Below are 23,448 nucleotides of genomic sequence, written 5' to 3'. Positions count from 1 at the left end.
CAACATCGATTCTACATACATACACATATATAAGAAAAGCCAGATCCAAATAAAATACACTGAAAAAGCCAGATCCAAATAAAATACACTGAAAAAGCCAGAACCACATAAAAAGTCAGAATGAAGGGGAAGTGCAGGACAGTGGGGGCTGGACCTATTGGGGGCACAGGGATGGCTAGACATGGTGGAGGGGGTAAGCACAGGGCATGAACGGTTGGATATTAATGGCGGGGCACAGGGAAGGGAACACTGGACCTTAATGTGAGGAAGGCACAGGGCAGGAAAGGCTGCACATGGGGAGACACAGGGCTGCGAAGGCTGGACTGGGGGGTACAGGGCAGAAAAGGCTGGCAGGACTAGGGGGTGGCATATTGCAGGGAAAGCTTGCTGGACTGGGTGGCACAGGGCAGGGAAGGCTGGTTGGGCTATTGGACTAGGGTGGGCACAGGGCAGGAAATGCTGGCTGGACTAGGGGAGGCACAGGGCAGGGTCTATTCAGCTGGCACAGCCACTGGCAGCCAGCCAGGCATGGAGAAACAGTGCCAGTAGCACATTGAATATGATGCCGGCTGTGAGCCAATCACAGCTCACGGACTAGCAGCAAATCAGGAGCGGCTGCTGTGGCTGCTCAAGATTGGCTGCCATACCGTGAGCTCTGATTGGCTCACGGACGGAGCCACAATTGAAAGGCCACCAGTGCTGTTTCTCCCTGGCTGTCAGTGCAATCCGCACCGCTGCTATCCGCACCCATCTTTCCCTCTGGGCCTGGGTCTACAATTCTGGCAGACTCCCCCTCATGGCGGCTCTGCTGCCACCTACAGTACCACTGGGGTTTCTGCCAATAACTATGTTACCAAGTACAACCAAGTATGCCAGGAGAAAACATCCACCATCTATTCCCATCTTGCATAACTTACATTGTACTTACTGCTGCTGGTATAAAACAGCAAATAATAATAATATTATTATTATTATTATTATTATTATTATTATTATTATTATTAGGGATGTGCGCCGGACCATTTTTGCCGGATTTGGATTTGGATTTGGTTCTAATTCGTCGTCCGGCTTTGGATTTGGATTTGGATTTGCCAAACTGCGATGACTGGCTTTGGATTTGGATTTTTTTTTAAAAATTGACAAAAAAAGCTAAAATCACATAAATTGGTCTTTTTTTTCTTCCTAGAGTATTATTAACCTCAATAACATTAATTTCCAGTCAATTTAGACCATATCACAGCTTATAATATTGTTTTCAACATTATTGGCCAAAGGTTGCAGTGAGCTGACTGGTTACTAAGCGACAAAGCAGCGGCACAACGACACAGACACCACAGTATAAAGCACATCTATGACACATTGCCACACAGCAGTGGCAGAAATGAAAAGTAGTGCACCCACCCAGTGGGGTACGGCCTTCAGAGTCACAGTACTTGTTTACAAAGTGGGCTACGGCCCTAGGAGTCACAGTGCACAATCTTATTAGCATTACACTGCACATAGGGCCTGATTCACATTACACCATAAAGTAGTGTCTCTTATTTATGTTACGACACACAGTAGTGCCCCTTTTACACAATGCCCACAGTAGTGACCCTTTTACACAATGTCCCCCAGCAGTGGTGCCCCCTATGCAGTCCCCTTAGTAGTAGGGTCCACTATGCAGTGCCCCCAGTAGAATGCCCCCCAGTAGTTTGCCCCCCATTAGCATGCCACCCAGCAGTATGCCCCCCATTAGCAGGCCCCCCCAGTAGTATGCCCCCCATTAGCATGCCACCCAGTAGTATGCCCCCCCAGTAGTATGGCCCCCCAGTAGTATGGCCCCCCAGTAGTATGGCCCCCCAGTAGTATGGCCCCCCCTGTAGTATGGCCCCCCCTGTAGTATGGCCCCCCCTGTAGTATGGCCCCCCCTGTAGTAGGCTGCCCCAGTAGCAGCCCCCCCCAGTAGTAGTAAGCCCCACCCAGTAGTATGGCCCCCCCAGTAGCAGGCCCCTCAGTAGTATGGCCCCCCCCAGTAGCAGGCCCCCCCCAGTAGTATAGCCCCCCCAGTAGCAGGCCCCTTTGTAGTATGGCCCCCCCAGTAGTATAGCCCCCCCCAGTAGCAGACCCCCCCCAGTAGTGCAGACCCCCCCAGTAGTATAGCCCCCCCCAGTAGCAGGCCCCTCTGTAGTATAGTCCCCCCAGTAGTATAGCCCCCCCAGTAGCAGACCCCCCCAGTAGTGCAGATCCCCCCCAGTAGTATGCCCCCCCCAGTAGCAGACCCCCCCCAGTAGTATAGCCCCCCCAGTAGCAGGCCCCTCTGTAGTATGGCCCCCCCAGTAGTATAGCCCCCCCAGTAGCAGACCCCCCCCAGTAGTATAGCCCCCCCCAGTAGCAGGCCCCTCTGTAGTATGGCCCCCCCAGTAGTAGACCCCCCCCCAGTAGTGCAGACCCCCCCCCAGTAGTGCCCCCGGCCCTTGCACAAATAAAAAAATAAAAAATAAAAACTTACCTGTATCCCCGCTCCCGCGCTGTCCGCTCTGTCACACGCTGAGGGAGCCGGAAGACGGAGCTCATGTGTGAGCTCCAGCCGGCTCCCTCCGTGCAGCAGCCAATGAGAGTCTGTGTGACTCTCATTGGCTGCTGTAACAAACACACAGCTGCCGCTGGCGGCTGTGTGTCTGTGTCTGTGTAGGGCAGAGCGCTATCACTGCGCTCTGCCCTACACGCGAGGAGACCTGATGTCGGATTCTCTAGTGAGAATCCGACATCAGGCGGCCGCCGTTCGGCCCCGAACGGGGATCCGAGTCAGGCGGTGAACACCCGAACAGGGTTCGGGTGGACTCGGATCCCCAATGTTCGGAGCGGTTCAGATTCCACAGAATCCGAACCGCTCATCTCTAATTATTATTATTATTATTATTATTATTATCATTATTATTATGATTATCTTTTTGACAATAATTTAATCAAGTGTATAAGTAAGTATATCCCAATTTATTAAATGTCTGCATAAGAATGTCAATTCTTGAGTGAAGTGAGAATTATTTGTTTGACCATGTAACTTATGACCCACACTGTCAGTCTATGGAGAACACATACTGTACTGTATTTCATTTATTCCAAAGTTCTGGATAGATCTCCCTTTTTGAATTAATACTAGCACTGAAACAGTATGATTAAAAAGAGAAAAGAAAAGAAAGACAAATTAGCGTTGGAGAATCTCCTTGATAATTGCATCTGTAATTGCACTACATATTCTATCTTTTAATCTCAGCACATTTCAGTACACAGTCATGGCAAATTTATATCAGAAATAATTGCTTGTGTTCCATCACGTTTACAACTGTGAAGGATTAGAAGCACAATTAATTTCATTTTTCTCGAGGTAAACAGTAAAAATGTCAGATGATTTTTCATAATTCTTGTATGTATGCAAGTAATTGGATATTACATTTTAAATCCCAGATAAATTGTTTAGAAAATTACATACAGTACAATGACATGTCTAAGTAAGACCTAGCAAATACAAGTGTTGTTTTAAAGGGTTTAACTTGCATTCTCAAACTCTTTCAAATGGGCAATGATACTATGAGCCATAGTCAGTTTGAGCCGAGCCGCGATACTTTTTCGCAGCCCAGACTTTTCACCTACTTCGCCTGTTTTGTAGGCGGAAAAGTATTGCGTGCGTGCCTGCTTTACCCCGTATTCAATTTGAAAGTACGCGAAAACGGGACCCGGCGAAATTTGAACAGGCGGAAAGTACTGTCAGATTTGGGGAAATCAGCCTGACACCCCCCAAAAGATGCTCTGACATGGGGGTTCACTATGGTACCCCCCGATTTGGCTTGCTGAAGGTATTTGGGGGGTACCATTTTGAACCCGCAAGTCAGAGCATCTTTTGGGGGTGTCAGGCTGATTTCCCTAAATCTGACAGTACTTTCCGCCTGTTCAAGTTTCGCTGGGTCCCGTTTTCGCGTACTTTGAAACTGAATACGGGGTAAAGCGGGCACACACGCGATACTTTGACAGTACTTTCTGCCTACAAAACAGGCGAAAAGTCCGGGCCGCGAAAAAGTATCACCGCTAGGCTCAAATTGAATGCGGCTCTATCTAGTTACTATAGGAGTGAATTGCCTTGTATGCTGTGGTAACCTGGGTAAAGTCTTGGAAGCAATTCAGTTAGAAGTCCAGCGATCAGCTTCATGAATGAAACAAGCCTTAAGATCTCTCATTGTTTGCAGTTCCATAGCCTTGATTGGGGTTGCCACCTCATCCCTTTAATAAGGGACACATGAATTGCACAGATTCTGTGGCTGTCTGACTGCAAGTCTCGATTTCACCTGGTTTTAATTAGCCACAGAACCTGTGTTATTCATATTTGTCCCGTAAAGGGATGATCTAGTAACCCTAGCATTGGTAGTCATAATGTAAGTGAATGGACTTGTACACAAGTATTTGTATTGCATGAATGTCATTGTTTCCTGCAATGATCCAAAGAGTAAAGGTGCATACACACACAATGATTTTTTGAACGATTATCGTTAAACGATATCGTTTAACGATAATAGTTTGTAAAATTCGTTCACTTTCTGAGTCAAACGATGAACGATTTTCATTCATGTGCGTTCACGTTTGTAGTTTGTAGTTTAGTCAGACTTGTCAACTCAACGATTTTCAGTAAGGGAATATGCAAAAATCATTTGTAGTTCTAGAAAATCGTTCATTACATTTAAATGAACATAGTAAATGAACAACTTTAGTAAACGATTTTAGTTCATTTTTTCCAGGGAGAAAATCGTTTACTAAAATCGTTCATTAACTAAATCGTTGTGTGTGTATGCAGCTTTAATGGTAGGTAAAATAGAATGGAGTTCTATGGGAATGATGATTAAGAACATAGGGCCTGATTCAGACCCGCTCACTATCTGCGTATGCTCGCTGGATGCGTATGCAAATTTGTCAAAGTGACAGGAAGCGAACGCTTGCCAAGGCATAAGCACACCCACCATGTCTTAGCGAGCGGCCACTTTGTCTGAGCGTACGCCCAATCGCACAGACAGAGCCGCCCACCAGCACACGTCATCTCCAGGAAGTGTATTAAAACATTGGTACATCGAGCACCATGGGATGCTAATGCAGTGCTTGCGGTTGCTTTACCCTATCACAAGCATTGCGAGGAAATCAGTGTAAAAAAAGGCAGGTGACGTGTTCTATGACGCTGCCTGTTAATTATGCACGCCTCTAAAACGGCGTTGAAACACTCAGGCACGCCTGCGTTCACATCTCCAACACCCCCCCGTTATTAGTGTCCTGCCCCTGTTACCACCCACAAACGGCCTCTCCTGTCACTCATTACCCTGGGCTGCCTTTGCTGGGCGAGCGAGAGGGTTGCGATTGCAGTGTGTAGTTCGCGCACGTGCAGAACATCGGGCCGCTTGCGAATGCACAGCACGAGCGAGCGGCTCTGAATCAGGCCCATAGAGACTGATTCAGAGATGGACGCTAATGCATTTGCTAGTACAACCACTGTCTCAGCAGCGGTTGCAGAAATATGCAAATGCTAATCTCCACCTTCCCCTTGTGCAGCAGTGTGTGACAGAGAGTACAAGTGCTGAGACACCCACTTTCATGCTCCATGTACTGAACAACTGCAACGGTGATTGTCAACATCCACCATAGGCGCACCATCGGTACATGCAATAACTTAGGGGTTACTCAGGCTATTCATCTCAAGTACTTCCAAACATGGGGCCTGATTCAGAGCCGCTCGTAAGCGGCCGCTCGTTCGCACAACTGCGCATGCGTACGGATTGTAATACGCATGCGCGAACCAGTCAGTGCGGCCGAAAATCGTTTGTTCCCTATATAGCGAATGCCTGCTACTTTGAGTGACAGGAGGAGGCGTATGTGGGTGGTAACAGGGGAAGGTGCTTGAAAACGGGGAGTGGAATTCAGAACGCAGGCGTGCTTAAAGGTCAAAACGGGCGTTTTAAGGGTGTGCATAATTAAAACAGCAGTGTCATTGACCACGTCACTTGGTTGTTTTATAGTCAGAACTGCTCGCAATATAGTGGAAGGAAAAACCAACCACAAGAATAGCGAGCAGTTCATACGCTGTTCGATGTACTCGATTAATCTAATAAATAGCGGACATGACGTATGGTGCGAGCGGCCAGGGGGCGTATTTTTCAAAATTACGACCACAAGTTTTGCTCACTCGTTCAGACTTAGAGGCGTGAACAGACCGCAAAGAGCGAACGGTTCATTTGAATAGCCACCCCTTGTTTTTGAACGAAAGACCGCAAATAGCGAGTGGCTCTGAATGAGGTCCATGGTCACTGAGGCTGCAGATGTCTGATATGGAATGCAGCCTGGATCTGACACGCCCTTACACTCCCATGACACGCCCATGAGACAGCCTTTTTATGCAAACACTTTTGTTCACCTCCCAGTCTGCACCCTGAAATGCACATGGATCACAGATGCCCTCTCTAATCATAGCGATGTTGTATACAATTGTGTACGCCATCGCACACCTTGGTTAATGCGAGACTTTTCGCTCATGGGCATTAGCAAAAAATTGCTCAATTGCAATCACATCTGCATTGTCTGTCTCTGAATCAAGCCCATAGTACACTATGCTGCAGAGAAGACTTCAGATGTGCTTATGAACATACTTCTTATTCTCTGCTAAAGCAAGCACAAAGTGCAGGGTTTTATCCATGTATTAACTACCATTGTTATATATGTACATACATTAATATATGCATCAATGCATTCATTTGACAATCAGCCTTTCTGGGACTTGAAATCACAACAGCAATGGGAATGCATTTATTATTGGAGTTATGCTGTATGCATAATGTACAACTCATTACAGTCAATGGACAAAGTTCCATGCAGCCTGACAGCAGAATTCATAAGGGTGATAAGTAGGCAATACCGCCTTGGATTTAATGTGCTACTATCAAGCTGGTGCAAGCTAGACATATATATACTCGAGTATAAGCCGAGTTTTTCAGCACAAAAAATGTGCTGAAAAAGTACCCCCTCGGCTTATACTCGAGTCAAGTGTAGTGCTGACCAGACGGAGTTCGGTCAGCGCTACACACTGCCAAACACACAGCCGCCGGAGCTGGCAGCTGCGTGTTTGGTGTAATCAGCAGCCACTGAGAGTCTGTCAGACTCTCAGCGGCTGCTGCTGCTCCCACTGCGGGAGCCATCTTCCGGCTCCCGCAGTGGGTGATGGGAGACACGTCGTCATGACGACGTCTCTCCCATGCAAAGCGGCCGGAGGAGCGGACAGCGGCGGGACCAGGAGCGGGAGTTCAGGTAAGTGATTTTTTTTTTTTAAAATCTTTTCACGTCTCTCTACTAGGGGGGGGGGGCTACAGGGGGCACTACCAGGGGGCGATGACTACAGGGGGCATTATCAGGGGGCACTACCAGGGGGTCGATTACTACAGTGGACACTACCACGGGGCATTATCAGGGGGCGATTACTACAGGGGGCACTAAAAGGGGGGATTACCACTGGGGGAACTACAAGGGGGGGATTACTACAGGGGGCACTACCATGGGGGGATTACTACAGGGGGCACTAAAAGGGGGGATTACCACTGGGGGAACTACCAGGGGAGGATTACTACAGGGAGCACTACCAGTGGGGGATCACTACAGGGGGCACTAAAAGGGGGGATTACCACTGGGGGCACTGAAGGGGGGATTACCACTGGGGGCACTACCAGGAGGGATTACTACTGGGGGCACAACCAGGGGGAATTACTACTGGGGGCACTACCAGCTGCTGCCATTTCCCACACTAGGCTTATACTCGAGTCAGTAAGTTTTCCTAGTTTTTTGGGGTAAAAGTAGGTACCTCGACTTATATTCGGGTCGACTTATACTCGAGTATATACGGTATACAGTAGATACATTTATAGAAAACATGGAGTGTGGCCATGGAGTACTCACCAGACAACACAATGCGACTCTCTATACTCTTCAAATAGGAATTTTAACTGCAACAGCAAAGACAACTTTATAAAAAAAAAAAAGAATTTGAACAACATTTATCATCATCAGTGATAACAGCAATTTTTTTTAAACAATGGGGCATTTTTATCACTTTACACTATACTGTAAGCGGTTTCCCTGCAATGTCAAGAGTCAGGGTTAATCTTTTACATAATTGCATGCAGTGCTCGAAGTGGGGCGGTATACGGCGGTATGATATACCGCCACTTCCTGCCACCACTTCGTTTTTTTGCCACATTAAACAAGGTACCAGCATTGGGATCGTATATGGGATCCCAATGCTGGAACAGCAGCGGCATTGCATGGAGATGTGTCCCGCTGGGGACACATCTCGATGACGGCGCTGGGATGGAGGCAGCCAGGAGCTACACTGACATCAGTTAGCTCCAGCCGCCAGCCAATCCTGGTTCGCGGATTAAAAGAAGGGGCGGCCACAAGCCAATCATGGCTCGCGGCCCGCCAGCCAATGAGAAGCTGCCAAGTGGCAGCTTCTCATTGGCTGCCAGCCAGCGCCGGCTTTAAAATGCCGCTCTGTCTGTGGAAACATCTCCCTCCACTCGGTTGGGAGTCGCCGAGTGCTGTTCCTTAGACGGCGTCAGCACGCAGCTCACATAGGTAAGCCTGATTTTCAATCCCCCAGCGTGACATAAGTCTTCAGGGACAGTGCAAGGTGGGGTGAGTACGTGCACTGCTCACCGCCGACACATGGAGGGGGAGGGGGGGGGGGTTGAAGATTGAAAGTTCCATACCCCCACCTCCAAATTTCCACTTCGAGCACTGATTGCATGTAAAAAAAACAGTGTATTCAGTCATTGGTGCCCCAGTGCTTTAGCAAGCAGTATTCTATCTTGTTTTCATGTAATTGCAGAAGTAACCCCAAAAAAATGACTAGTATCTCAAGGGGCATATTTATCACAATCCTCATTTCAAATACAGATGGAATGTGATATCGCCTAAAGTGCGCAATGCAATATTTAAATACATTGCAAGGATGTATCAAATATCGCATGCAGAGAGAAAGCTATGTCCCTGCGAATCCTCTGCCCACACTTCTCAGGGTATTTTCCGCAAATAATACCCTGAGAGCGTGACCGTGCATGCACCGCTGGCTACCCCACACCCGCGACTGACACATCCCCATCGCGATCCCCCTTAGCTAACACTTACTGGAACAATGATCGGTGATCCGATCATCTACTCCGTGACTCTGGTCAGCTGAACACTGGGCTCCTGCTCGGTGACCTCAGTCACCCAGGTTTTTTTTTTTATAATCAGCCTGTGACCTATCAGACACACATGTCTGATTACAGAAGCCTGCTCTGGTTTCTGCTTTCCCTGTCAGCAAGCAGGGAAGGCTGAGCTGGAGTAGGTGAAATGGGGTGGGCTGTATAATGCCATCTCCAGATAGTGTTATTATCGCAGGACTATCTCCCTGTATTTTTTCACAATTTCTTTTAGTTAATCTGGAAACAGATTGCATTTCCCATTACTAGCATAATAAACTGTGGTCTGTTTACTAAAATAATGTGAATTTAAGGGCTGCAAAGATATTTAATATATTTAAGTGATGCTAAAATAATGTGAAAAGGTTATGAAAATTTTTAACTTTCACATTATTTTAGTAAATAATATTGATAAATATGCCCGTTAATGAGCTGCAAAAGATGCATGACCAAAATTCATGAAAACCTCCACCAACGGGAGAACTATTATATATGATGGTCACTTATGGTGATTTATATAACCTGTGCTTTTAGCCATATTTTGCTAATGTAAAATACATGTTATACAAACAAAAAAGTTGTTGTTTGCTATAAGTGAATGGTGATGTGCACCAAGCTACAATATACAAATACACTCTAGTATACAAAGGCAATCCAAAGAAAATAAACCATATTTCTTTATATCAAACACTAGCTGGGATACACAGCATTGCCCAGGTTGAAAAATGGACCTCGAAGTACATCTGCAGCCTTCATTTTTTAGGTTGCAGACCAACATTGGAGACCATGGAATATGAAAATGTGCTTGGAGGACATTAGTAACTCTCAGTGCATTTGCAGTATATCAGTTGATCCTCCAACTCTCTGCTCTTCCGTTGGAGCTCTGCCTGCCCCCCACCGATACATTTCTTCCTGTACCTTGGGATCAGTGCAGTTTTAGGTAATGGGAGACATCCTGAGCGAACTTGCAGAAATCATTGCTAAGCAGAAATCTCTGCAGACTAACAATGGACCATGGCATATAAAAATGTGCTTGGAGGAAATGAGTAACTGTCAGTGCAGGTGCAGTGTGACAGTTGATCCTCCAATCACTGCTCTTCCTCTGGAACTCTGCCTGCCTCCCACTGGTACATATCAACCTGTGCCTTGAGATTAGTGCAGTTTTAGGCACTGGAAGACATCCTGAGTGAACTTGCTTAAACAAAAATTAGAAATCAGAGACTCCATGCCCTACTTGGTGGGCACCATGTAGACCTCCATAGCCCTGATTTACTTCAAACAAAGACCTAATCCTGGTCAAACTACTCCTCCATGCCAAATTTGCTGGAGCTAGGTACAATACTCTGGCCATGCATAAAGGACAAACAGACAGACACACACTTTCTCGCTTATTATATAGATAGGGACAAAAAAGGCCCACACAATAGTATGCCCAATTTAAATTATGCCACACAGTAGTGCAACCTTATTCACATTACACCGCACTGTAGTAGTGTAGTAGTAGCAGTGTTTTTATGTTACACCACACAGTAGTGCCACTTGCACATTATGCCACACAGTAGTGTCCCTTACACATATATGCCACCCAGCAATGCCCTTTACACATTATGCCACACAGTAGTGCCGCTTATACACATTATGACACATTAATTAATGCCCCTTATAACACATTATGCCACACAGTAATGACCCTTGTACATTATGCAGCCTAGAAGTACCTATTTCACATTATGCCACAGAGTGACACTCCTTACAGATTATGCTTCAACCCATCCCTCCCTCCCATGCCTCTATCTCTCTCAATGACTCTATCACCAAGATCAGCCTCACACTGGCACTGTCAGTGTCTGGACTTTGCAGCAAGTTTTAAGCCACTGCCTTGTTTGCGTGCCCACCAGCTCCACACATAATGCTCGTCACTGTGGGCATATTTATCACTATTCAAATTTGAAATTCATTACATTCATGGAGTGGTCGGGCCGGGGCATGGCCCTCAATGGTTTGGGGGCTGTGGGCATGGCTACATGGCAGTGGAGGTTGCCCTACAATCAATTGCATTGGTGTCTCCTAGCCGTGACAGAGCTATATATACTGTATATACAAGATGTACACATATATATATATATATATATATATATATACATACACATGCAGTATATGTGTGTGTGTTTTTAGATTAGGATAAGTAATTACTAGACAGTTGCATTTAATTACAGACATGTGCTGTTGAAGCCTGTTGATGCACAACATAGACAGTTTGCTGGAAGGTTACACTGTGCATTCATTGTACGGCTATGCATTCAGCCATCCTGCATTTTCTCTAAAGGGACTTTTTCCTCTCGATTCTTTCCTCTTCCTGGCAGATCACATCTCACTGATTAATGATGTACCTGTCTGATTTGTGGCCTGAAAACAAGCATTCCTACCTACTGCTGGTTTTCTGGAATGAGCTTATTTTCCTCTTCTTCCTACCTGGCTGCAAAATGAGCAGTCACATCACTCTGGCACTGGATGTCCGAGTGGAGATGTGCTGGATCAGTATACCAAATTTATATGATTACTTTATTCTCGGAAATGAGATTGCTAAAGCCTGTCTCTAGGATGCCCCCTCAGACTTTCCTGACAGATATAACATTACAGACCTTAGCTGCCCATAGGGAATATTTGCCCTTCGTGCAGTAGAATAGCTTGAGATATTTTTGCTTGGCTGTATTCGTAGCTGTAACATAATCAGTTTGTTCTACAGTGAACTAGGAAACTATACCAAAAAGGGTAAAAAAAAATAAATACGGATTGATCGGACTAAATAATAATATTTCTTCCTCTGTCATTGTTGTGACCTGTGCCCTGGTAAGCTTTTGAAGTTCATTAGTTAAGACATTGATTAGTGTTTTTCAATTGTCTGTCTTGTTTTTCTAACTCGTTATTTAAACAGTTAATTAGAAATTTAATCAATGTTTAAAAAAAACAAAAAGAAAACGGTTTGTGAGACACAATATGCTGCCACAGAAGACAACAGGATCTATTTATCTTTGGTGCCACTGAACCCCCGAAAATTTCATTTCTTATTGCTGCATATTGCAGAAATAATTAATTAACTATTTTTTATAGATATTTAGAAGAACTTCTGATGCCATCTGAACATGAAGTTAAGCTATTTGGACCTGTGTAAATTGGCCGAAACCACAGTCCTCATTGAGAATAATTGGGACTGGGATCTGCAAAAATAGATATAGATGTGTCGTTTACTCTGTGGCTTCAGTCATGCCAAATAGCCCCTCTCGGCGCGTCATGTCCCAGACAAATCAGCTAGGCCGATCATCTTTCCCACTCACAATGTGCGTCCTGTTCGCATAAATAAAATAAATGCAAGCGACAAAGCTACATTGCTAGATTACACTACTTAATTTGATATGACACATACAGTATGTACATCTGACTGGGGGCCTAATTCACTACCATACGCAAGTGCGATATGCACCCAATTGTTGTGTTCTGCGCATGCATATGAATCGCAGTGCGAGTTTGTGAACTAGCTATTGCGATCGGGACTGTGATCACAGAGGCTAAGTATTCCCCTCACAGATTGATTTGTGGGTGGTGACAGGGGGCTGGTCAGGGAAATGAAGGCGTTCCGGTGCATTTGCATGCCGTTGCAGAGGCGTGCATAAATTAGCCACTGCGATGCCATACACAGTCTGAGGTCACTTAGTGTGCATGGTTGTTGCCAATTTCTGACTAAGGGCCAAAATCAGAGCCGGACGCTCTGACCAGAGCGCTCGCTCTGAATCAGGGCCCTCCTCCATGAAAATGGAGCGGCCTCCTGGCCGCTCGTATAGCTGTGGGTGACCACCCACAGCATATGCGAGCGGCAAAAAAGATGGTCACGATGGTCTTGACTAGGGGTGTGCACCGGCCACTTTTCGTGTTTTGTGTTTTGGTTTTGGATCTGGATCTTTCTTCGTGTTTTGGATCTGGATTGGTTTTGCCAAAACCACCCTTCCGTGTTTTGGGTTCTGGGTTTTGTGTTTTGGATCTGTATTTTTTTTTTAAAAAGCATAAAAACAGCTAAAATCACAGAATTTGTTGGTTTCTCTGCTCCTATGCTATTATTAACCTCAATAACCTTAATTTCCACTCATTTCCAGTCTATTCTGAACACCTCACAATAGTGTTTTCATGTCCAAAAGGTTGCACCGAGGTAGCTGGATGACTATGCTAAGCGACACGAGTGGGCGGCACAAACACGTGACCCATCTAGGAGTGACACTGCAGTGGCAGACAGGATGGCAGTTAGAAAAACTAGGCCCCAAACTGTACATAATGCAAAGAAAAAAAAGAAGTGCAAGATGGAATTGTCCTTGGGCCCTCCCACCCACCCTTATGTTGTATAAACAGGACATGCACACTTTAACAAATCAATCATTTCAGCGCCAGGGTCTGCCACACAACTGTGGCTGAAATGATTGGTTCGTTTGGGCCCCCACAAAACAAGCTGGCAATTAATGTGTCCCTGCACAAACTGGCTCTACGGAGGCAAGATGTCATCCTCATCCTCCTCATCCACCGATTCCTCACCCTCTTCAGTGTGTACATCCTCATCCTCACAAAGTATTAACTCGTCCCCACTTGAATCCACCACCACAGGTCCCTCTGTACCTTCTGGAGGCTGGTCTCCCTGGAAGAGCTGATAATTCATTTTGATGAACATCATCTTCTCCACATTCTGTGGAAGCAACCTCCTACGCCTTTCGCTGACAAGGTTCCCGGCTGCACTAAACACTCTTTCGGAGTACACACTGGAGGGGGGGCAACTCAGGTAAAATAGAGCCAGCTTGTACAGGGGCCTCCAAATTGCCTCTTTTTCCTGCCAGTACAGGTATGGACTGTCTGACATGCCTACTTGGATGCTGTCACCGATGTAATCCTCCACCATTCTGTCAATGGTGACAGTATCATATGCAGTGACAGTAGACATGTCAGAAATTGTTGCCAGGTCCTTCAGTCCGGACCAGATGTCCAAACTTGGTCCTGCCTGCCCTGCATCACCGCCAGCGGGTTGCTTAGGATACCTAAGTTTTTCCTGGCAGCCCCAGTTGCGGGAGAAAATGAAGAAGGAGCCGTTGACGTGTCACGTTCCGCTTCAGCTGACAGTGTGTTCACCAGCAGGTCTTTGCACCTCTGCAGGCTTGTGTCGGCCGGAAAGAGAGACACCACATAGGCTTTAAACCTAGGATCAAGCACGGTGGCCAAAATGTAGTGGTCTGATTTCAACAGATTGACCACCCTGGAATCCTGGCAAAGCGAATGAAGGGCTTCATCCACAAGTCCCACATGCCGAGCGGAATCGCTCCGTCTTAGCTCCTCCTTCACTTTCTCCAGCTGCTTCTGCAAAAGCCTGATGAGGGGAATGACCTGACTCAAGCTGGCTGTGTCTGAACTGACTTCACGTGTGGCAAGTTCGAAGGGCTGGAGAACCTTGCACAACACGGAAATCATTCTCCACTGCGCTTGAGTCAGGTGCATACCCCCTCCTTTGCCTATGTCATAGGTGGATGTATAGGCTTGTATGGCCTTTTGCTGCTCCTCCATCCTCTGAAGCATATAGAGGGTTGAGTTCCACCGCGTCACAACGTCTTGCTTCAGGTGATGGCGGGGCAGGTTCAAGAGTGTTTGCTGGCGCTCCAGTCTTCGGCACGCAGTCGCTGAATGGCGAAAGTGGCCAGAAATTTTTCGGGCCACCCAAAGCGTCTCCTGCACGCCCCTGTCGCTTTTCAGAAAATTCTGCACCACCAAGTTTATTGTGTGAGCAAAACATGGGACGTGCTGGAATTTGCCCAGATGTAATGCCCGCACAATATTGGTGGCGTTGTCAGATATCACAAATCCCCAGGAGAGTCTAAGTGGGGTAAGCCACTGGGCGATGATTTCCCTCAGTTTCTCTAAGAGGTTGTCGGCGGTGTGCCTCTTACTGAAACCGGTGATACACAGCGTAGCCTGCCTTGTAACGAGCTGGCGTTTCTGAGATGCTGCTACTGGTGACGCTGCTGCTGTTGCTGCGTAAGGTGATACATCTACCCAGTGGGCTGTCACAGTCATATAGTCCTTAGTCTGCCCTGTTCCACTTGTCCACATGTCCGTGGTTAAGTGGACATTGTGTACAATGGCATTTTTCAGGACACTGAGGACACTTTTTCTGACGTTTCTGTACAGTCTCGGTATCGCCTGCCTAGTGAAGTGGAATCTAGATGGGATTTGGAACCGGGGACACACTACCTCCATCAATTGTCTAAATCCCACTGCACTAATGGCGGATACCGGACGCACGTCTAACACCAACATAGCAGTCAAGGCCTCAGTTATACGTTTTGCTTCAGGATGACTGCTGTCGTACTTCATCCTCCTCGCTAAGGACTGTTGGAGGGTCAATTGTTTAGTAAAAGTAGTGGTGTTCCTACTTCCTCTCTGGGATGATGAACGACTCCCAGCAGCAGTAACAGCAGCAGCGGCAGCAGTAGGCGTAGCAATGCAGGATCCTCCAGAGGAATCCCGGATAGGAGAGTCAGTCATGCCAGTGACATGGCCTGCAGGACTACTTCCGATCCTGACTAAGGAGGAAATTGACGAGGAGGGAGTTGACGGTGTGGTTTGCAGGCGCTTGGATACAACAGGACAACGGGATTTAGGTGTCCCTGGACTGCTTACGGTCTTAGCCAAAGTTTCTGAACTTGACAGTAACTTTTTATGAACGCGCTGCAGGTGCCGTATAAGGGAGGATGTTCCTAGGTGGTTGACGTCCCTACCCCTACTTATTTCACCTTTACATATGGTACATATGGCAAGACAGTTGTTGTCCGGATTTGGATAGAAATATTGCCAGACCAAAGAGGTGGAATGTTTGGTCTTCTGCCCAGGCATGACCGTGATGGGCTTTTTCATCCCACGGACAACAACTGTCTCCCCCGGAGCCTGATTTAAACAAACCACATCACCATCAGAATCCTCCTCGCCAACTTCCTCCTCAGCGCCAGCTACACCAGTATCCTCATCCTGTTGTACTTAAACAGTGACATCTTCAATTTGCATATCAGCAAGTGGACTGTGGGTGCTCCTTTCAGCACTTGCAGGGGGCGTGCAAATGGTGGAAAGAGCCACCTCTTCCCGTCCAGTGCTGGGAAGGTCAGGCATCGCAACCACCACCACACTTGGACTCTCCTTGGGGATTTGTGATATCTTCTTAGAAAGCACAGTTCTTCGCTGTGCTTTTGCCAGCTTAACTCTTTTGATTTTTTTAGTGGGAGGAGGGCTTCCATCGTCATGTGAAGCTGAACCACTAGTCATGAACATACTAGGGATCGACCTTAGCCGTTCCTTGCCACTCCGTGTCGTAAATGGCATATTGGCAAGTTTACGTTTCTCTTCAGCTGATTTAAATGTCTTTTTCAAGGTCATTTTCCTGAACTTTGCCATTTGGGATTGTATGTGCCCTCTACTATGACATTGGGCATCGGCCTTGGCAGACGACGTTGATGGCATGTTATCGTCTATGTCATGACTAGTGGCAGCAGCTTCAGCACTAGGAGGAAGTGGTTCTTGATCTTTCTCTATTTTATTTTTATCGGAGAAAGTTTGGTCCTCCATTTATGTTATATCGATTTGATATATACGTGCGGCTAAAAACACAGAAAATAATTTTTTTTTTGGTTTGGACTGGAGTGTACTTTCGGGGGTTACAGCACCCTTAACGGTCAAGCCAGCCGGCCCTTTACTTATGACACAGGCGCACGCTTGGCACTACTTTGTTGATGCACGTGCGGCTACTGCGCACACAATTCACAAACACAGAAAATAATTTTTTTTTGGTTTGGACTGGAGTGTACTTTCGGGGGTTACAGCACCCTTAACGGTCAAGCCAGCCGGCCCTTTACTTATGACACAGGCGCACGCTTGGCACTACTTTGTTGATGCACGTGCGGCTACTGCGCACACAATTCACAAACACAGAAAATAATTTTTTTTTTGGTTTGGACTGGAGTGTACTTTCGGGGGTTACAGCACCCTTAACGGTCAAGCCAGCCGGCCCTATACTTATGACACAGGTGCACGCTTGGCACTACTTTGTTGATGCACGTGCGGCTACTGCGCACACAATTCACAAACACAGAAAATATATTATTTTTTTAGCACTTGGGGGGAGCACCCCTGATGGACAGAGCACCCCCTGGACAACACTACAGCACTCCTTTAGGACTGGGACACTGCACAGGACTTTGGAGTGGACACAGCCCCTATGGAGAACTGACTGCACAACACAGTCCAGCCAGCCCCTATGGACTTTGAAGTAGTGGACACAGCCCCTATTAACAACAGCAGCACAGCACAACACAGCCAGCCCCTATGGACTTTGAAGTAGTGGACAACAGCAGCACTACACTACACTACACTACACAGCCCTAACTCCCACCCTCCCTCTTCACTGTCCACAGCCGAGTGAGAAAATGGCGCCGACGTGTGTACCTTATATAGGATCCAAAACCCGCGAGACTCGGAATGCGGGAAGATGACGTTTTGCCTCGATTTCAGATCCGAGTCAGGCGGGAAAAGTCGAGCCTGACTCGGATCGGACTCGGATCGGGGGGGCTCGGATTTCAGAAATCCGAACCCGCTCACCCCTAGTCTTGACCATCGCGACCATCGGACTTGCGACGGAGACCCTGCGGTAGGGTCTCCCTGCCGCAAGCCCTAGAGTGATTTTGGCTCTATCAGAGCCAAAATCACTCCCACTGACATCACTAGTGATGTCAGTGGGGCCGGCTTCAGACGGTAGGCGTTCCCATGGGAACGCCTCCGTCTGGCCGCCACGCCCCCGGCACGCCCACCAAAGGGGGCATGCTGTCAATCAATATCGACAGCACGACCCCTTTGGTGCGAGACCCGGAGCGATGGAAAGCCCGTCGCTCCCCGGGTCTCGCGCATGCGCACGACGGAGCTCCCTCCGTCGTCGCATGCGCAGTGGGGAACATCGACCCACTTGTGAGCGTACTGCCGCTCGCGAGTGGGTCTGAATGACCCCCTAAGATCAGAGCTTGTGCAAGTGTGCGTGAAGCTGCGATGGTACTCGATTGTACCGATGGTTTCACTATTCTGCTAAGTATTACGGATGTGTGCAATGTAAAGTGGGCGTCCTTATGTAACATAGTGATCTTTAATGAATCAGGCCCTGAGTCTTAATCTGTGTAAAAAGGGCTCAGATGCAAGTGCCCGCGGCTTATGCTCATGCCAAGCTCCACTGTGCTTAATCTGTGACTTTGTGCGTGTGTAAAACCAATTCCTGTGCAGTTAATGTCGCAGTCCAGCGTCTCTAGTACACTGAGTGGATGATGCTGTTTCTGCAATGTGTATAAGGTGCAACATTTAAAGAAAAATACTGTATGCTATTCATTGGTGTGTCCCAGTCGCGCTGTATGGTCTAGGTTATGAGGACACATCTGTATCTCTGACATTTTCTGCATTAGATATTTCTAATTGACATAATATACTCAATATATTATATCAACTGCACTACCAGGAATGAGGTTTAGGGGTCTATTTACTAAGCAGTGTTAAGAGACAGAGTGAAAAGTGATAAGGTGCCAGCCAATCAGCTCCCAACTGTCATTTTTCAAACACAGCCTGTGAGATGGCAGCTAGGAGCAGATTGGCTGGCACCTTATTACTTTTCACTCTGTCTCCTAGAACTGCTTAGTAAATAGACCCCTTAAATTCAAAGACAACTGAAGTCAACACCTGTGGTTTAATGTCATGCTCAGCAGCATACTGTGAATGGCCACATGATGTTTGAGATGGTCAGAGGTGTCAACAGGTGTTGTGACACCCGATGCGGCACTCACTGTCCCCTCGCGCATCATCCATCAACCTGCTACTGTAGAATCCGATGTCAGCCCCTCGGATGGTGTCACCCCCCAGCGGGTTCTAGTGGGCGGGGCTTCAGACGGCCGTCTGCTGTGCTGCTCAGCTGCTGGGGACAGAAAAATAAATTTTCCTGTCTACAGCTGCACCGATCCTGTGGGCCTATTTTGATGGGGGGCCTGGAGCGGCCGCTCCATCCGCCCCATTGTTAATCCGACCCTGGTGTCACCCAGTGCAGCCGGCACCCCCATAGTGATGCCATTAGAGATGGTACAAAGACTGTCAAGCACAGAAGATAAACAAGGAAAAGATAAATGGAAGAGCGATATTTAAGGAAGCAGGAAAGTAAATACATACAGATGTGTCCTCATACACTTATCTTCTTTGTGACATATGGGGCGAGATGCACAGTGCTGCTTAGAGGGTCCACCATGGACAGCGATTTCCGGACTTTCATACTTTCTTCCTGAATTTAGAACCCTATTCGAATCGTAGCTGCATATAAAATAGCTTGCGGTGTCCGATCGTAGGTAAGCCGGGCGTCGGGAGCTGATAGCCATGGGGGGGGGTTAGGTTTAGGATCTTCTGGGGGGACTTAGGGTTAGGTACCCCCCAGGCAGGGTTAGGGTCAGGTTAGGGGAAGGGGGGGGTTAGGGTCAGGCACACCCGGAGAAAGGTTAGGGTTAGGTTTAGGGTGCGGGGAGGGGGGGGGGGTTAGGTTTAAGCACCCCTCGGGGGAGGTTAGGGTTAAGCACTAGGGGGAGGTTAGGGTTAGGAACTCCTAAGGGAGGGTTAGGGTTAGGGGGGATATGGTTAGGGAGAGCTTCTATACTTACCTTGTCGGGATCTCCATCGACTGGCCTTCCGACGTCGGTATTTCATCCGTCGGGCTGATGTCCGGCGGTATATTATACTGATTCCCAGAGATATATTGTATATGCTGCTATGAGAGAGGTTTTTTTATGCAAGATCTGAGTATATGTTAATATCCAAAGAAATACTATTATTAGTTTGCAGAACAGTTCTCGAGGCAAGAAAAATTTATTATTTTTGCAAGAGGCTAGATGTTAAAAAGCACTTGTAATCCAATGTAGGTTAGGGATTTGATATATTATATTCCAATAGTCACATGCAAACTGCAGAGTCAGAGCTGTAACTAGACTTTTTGGTGCCCTGTGCCAGAGAGAGCATTGGCGCCCCCCCCCTCCCCTCCATTTTTTAAATAGGGACATAAGATAGTGCACTTGAAAAAGGTCCATGGCTTCATGGGGAAAGGCCAGGGGAGAGATAGAGGTACTCCTGGGGCAGCCAGGAGATGCTGGGGATAAAAGAAGAGAAGGCTATAAGTAAGAATGATAATAAACAGGAAAATTGACAGACCCAAACAGCACCCCCTGTGCCATGGCATAGGTCGCACTACTCTAGTTACAGCCCTGTGCAGAGTAACAGTCTTAGAGCCAGTAACCAATATATTTCCAGCTAAGATGTTCTCATTTTACTCACTCATTTCCATATCCATTACCTTTCAGGTACTGGTATGTATTATAAGGCAGCCAGGGAGAGGGCCAGTGTTGTCTCTCTATTTGATTCCCAGGCACATACGCACTTTGGGCCTGATTCAGAGATTTACAGAATGCCAATATTTATGCAGATTGAGCGATTGTCAGCCATTGTGCATGATGATAAAAGCAGCACTGCGCACGTGCAGAAATTGGTTTGGGTTTGCGATTACGCTCGCACAAGGAATTAATTAGAAAAGTGAGTGACAGGTAGTCAGCGTTTGGGGGAGGTAACTGAGGGTGGTTGGCAAACGCAGGCGTGTTAGGACCGTTTAAAAATTTCATAGGCTGCATAAATAAGCCATTGCGATCTCCTTTGCAGCATGAGAGCTCTCAGTGTGTCAGTAGAGACGCAGGGCCAAATGTAATAGGGTGTCTGTTTTGGTAAATTGCGAGTTTGGTGCTAAACTCGCAATTTTTCACAACTCTCCAATGTAATAGGGTGTCTGTTCACTAAAACTCGCATTTTTCAGAGTTACTAAAACTCCCCATTCTCAAACTCGCATCCAGATGTTTTCACATTGAAAACAATCAACTCGCCAGTGTAATAGGGTGTCTGTTTCAGACTTGCAAAAAAAAGATTACCAAAAGTCCCCAAATAATAGACCTGCTTCAGGCTAGCGAGTACATCCTGAGCAGGTTAGATTAACACAGAAACATGCACATATCCATGAGATATGTACATGTTTCTGTGTGTACTTATATAAAATGTTTTTAAATGAAAAAAAAAAATTACGTGCACCCCCTCCCCAAAAGCATAACCAGCCCCGGGCTTTATAAAGCCTGTTCTGGTTCTAAAAATACAGGGGACAAAATGCGTATTGGGCCCCTGTATATTAAGAACCAGCACAGGGCTTTGTTGAGCTGGTCCTGGTTCTGGAAAATCAGGGGACAAAACGAGTAGGGGCCCCCTGAAAATTCCAGAACCAGCACCAAACTCTTTTTAGCGGGGAGATAATGCCACAGCCAGGGAAAACCTTTCACCGGTTTCCCCGGCCAAAGCATTATCCCTGACCGCTAGTCAGTCCAGACCGGGGATCCCTGGGGAGTTGGGTACCCCCCCAATAAAGGGGTACCCCTCTCCAGGGCACCCCAGGCCTAGACTGATAGCCTGGGGCTATCCCCGGCACCCTATGGCCATGGGTGCCGGGTTGATAGTGTTAGTGTAAAAATGACGTTTCCATATTGTCTTTAGTTGTAGAACCACAAGTACCAGCAAGCCTCCCCTGCATGCTGGTATTTGGAGAACCACAAATACCAGCATGCGGGGCATTACAGGCCGGCTGGCACTTGTAGTTCCACAACTAAAGAAATATGTAAATAAACAAACATACACCATGAATGTAAAATTTTAATTAAATATACATGCACACTCACTCACCTAGTATCCGAAGTAATCCATAGGGGTGTACCTGAAAAAAAAAAATCCATACTCACCTCTCCTATGCGTTGATCACGTCCACTGGCAATCCAGGGGTTAAAATAAAAAACGCAAAAAAACGATCCAAGCCGGACACAGCAAAGGTATGTGTGTACACATACCTTTGCTCCGCGTAAATGACCGGGGCACACGTGTGCCCCGTCATTGAAGGGGCCGCCAGCCAATCAGGGAGCATCTCCATTGGAGCAGCTCCCTGATTGGCTGAATGCGGTCAGCCTGTGTCTCCCATAGACTTCTGTGGTGAGAATTCCCCATAGAAGTCTATGCAGGGAGCCGCTACATCGTAACCGCAAGATTAATTGAGGTTAATGTTGTGGTTACATCAATGATACAATGTCGCGACATTGTATCAGTGATGTTACCACAAGATTAACCTGAGGTAACCTTGCGGCTACAATGTAGCGGTTCCCACCATAGACTTCAATGGGGATTTCTCACCATACTAGTCTATGGGAGACACAGGCTGGCCGCATTCAGCTAATCAGGGAGCTGCTCCGACGGAGCAGGGGTACACACATACCTTTGCTCCGTCCGCATGGATCATTTTTTTTGCGTTTTTTTTATTTTAACCCCTGGATTGCCTACTTGGACAATTGCAGTTGCAATTGCATTAGCATAAATCACTGAATCAGGCTCTTTGACTGCAGAGAGTACATACTCAGTTCACTAAGTCACTGGGTCTCCATATCACTATCGGGTACATGAACACCTCGCGGTGCTGTATCAAACCTTGTTTTCAGTTTATATGCCATCACTGTCACGACTCTAGAGAAATTGGCCTCCTGTTATAGAACAGGCTTTGCTGGCTGAGATTCCGGCAGCACAAACTGAGGAGGTCTGATATATTGTTTCCTCATATGACGGCACGAGACTGGGAGAACTGATTACAGGAACGATAGATGAATACAGACTATATAGAAGCTGGAACTGGACACGAGTTGATCTGAAGAATTGAACTTTAATAACAACAAGAATGGTTGGAGGAAATAGTGGTATAGGCACAGAACCAGTCCCGGTAATACGTAGTAGCAATACTGAGTAATATTCCACTGGATAGATGCTTGAAATGGTCCGTGAATGATTCTTTGAGACTGAAGACTGTATGCAGAAGAACTGGGTTGGGCCCAGGTAATAGACAGAGAGTCGATTCAGACCCGGATGCTAAGCTGCGCTCTCTCGCTGCCAAAAGGGGCCGGTTATACAAATTCCGCGATCACACTATCTGGTTTAAGGACGCCCTCTATGTCTTAGACAGCGACGGCAGAGTGAGTGCGTGCCGGTATAAATACGCCTACTT

The 23,448-nt window shown here is 47.0% G+C and overlaps 1 long non-coding RNA gene across 1 annotated transcript in view; it reads right to left on the bottom strand.

Moving 5' to 3' along the window:
• The window catches only part of LOC148541923 (uncharacterized), a 67,030-nt gene that overhangs the window by 17,481 nt on the left and 26,101 nt on the right, over positions 1–23,448 (bottom strand). The window contains exon 2 of the long non-coding RNA XR_015878481.1: positions 7,957–8,003. This is a non-coding gene — a long non-coding RNA (uncharacterized LOC148541923). The remainder of the gene's footprint in view (positions 1–7,956; positions 8,004–23,448) is intronic.

This window comes from Taudactylus pleione, unplaced genomic scaffold (genome assembly GCF_031769625.1).
Source record: "Taudactylus pleione unplaced genomic scaffold, aTauple2 ptg000016l, whole genome shotgun sequence".
Classification (NCBI taxonomy): Eukaryota; Metazoa; Chordata; class Amphibia; order Anura; family Myobatrachidae; genus Taudactylus; species Taudactylus pleione.
Note: the sequence above shows the minus strand (reverse complement) of the source record. Positions and strands in the feature narration are given on the sequence as shown.